The sequence below is a fragment of the Apaloderma vittatum genome, unplaced genomic scaffold (assembly GCF_000703405.1).
Source record: "Apaloderma vittatum isolate BGI_N311 unplaced genomic scaffold, ASM70340v1 scaffold33670, whole genome shotgun sequence".
Classification (NCBI taxonomy): Eukaryota; Metazoa; Chordata; class Aves; order Trogoniformes; family Trogonidae; genus Apaloderma; species Apaloderma vittatum.
This window is the reverse complement of record NW_009696828.1, coordinates 11,245-11,998: the sequence shown is the minus strand read 5'-3', so window position 1 is coordinate 11,998 and position 754 is coordinate 11,245.

Genomic DNA, 754 nt, shown 5'->3' with positions numbered 1-754 from the left:
GAGAGCACCAAGGGATCAGGGCAGACAGATCAGGTTGCCACCGAGCTCAGATGCCTTTCTCCCTATCAGAGGCATTAAAAAAAAAAAAAAAAAAAAAAAAGAAGGGATATTTTACTTCAGTAGTGGGCAGCAGAGACTGATTTCAGAGCTGTAAGCAGCATCTGCCTCCTCCACATCTGCAGAGCTCACTTGCTCCAGGGTCTGTTCACAGCCCTTTTTCCACTCGTGAAGACCAGGAATTGCCCCCCTCCCTGCTCCTTTTTAAATTTATCTTCCTCTTGCCTAGGATTTTCCTCGTTCTGCACAGAGAGGGCCCTGAAGCCAACAAGTTAGCAAAGAGTAGAATTGCATAGTTATTGCAAGGCACAGGCCAGACCCATCCTGCTTCGTGGTGCTCCCTGCCCGGCAGGTGCTCGAGAGCCCCACACTGGGACTCCCACAACGTCTGCCGCGCCCCCCTCGCCCGCCGGTAACCTCCTGCTTGTAAGACCCCATCACTCCTACCCTGACCCCAGCGACGCCACTTCCTACCCTTCCCTGTTCCCTGAATCTCGCCCGCCGGTAACCTCCTGCTTGTAAGACCCCATCACTCCTACCCTGACCCCAGCGACGCCACTTCCTACCCTTCCCTGTTCCCTGAATCCTAACCCGCTACCTCATCTGCTGTTTACACCTCCAACCTCTGCCACCATCCCCTACCCCACTACTCTGCTCTCTACTGCGCTCACACACGCTCACGGCTACGCGCTCCCTA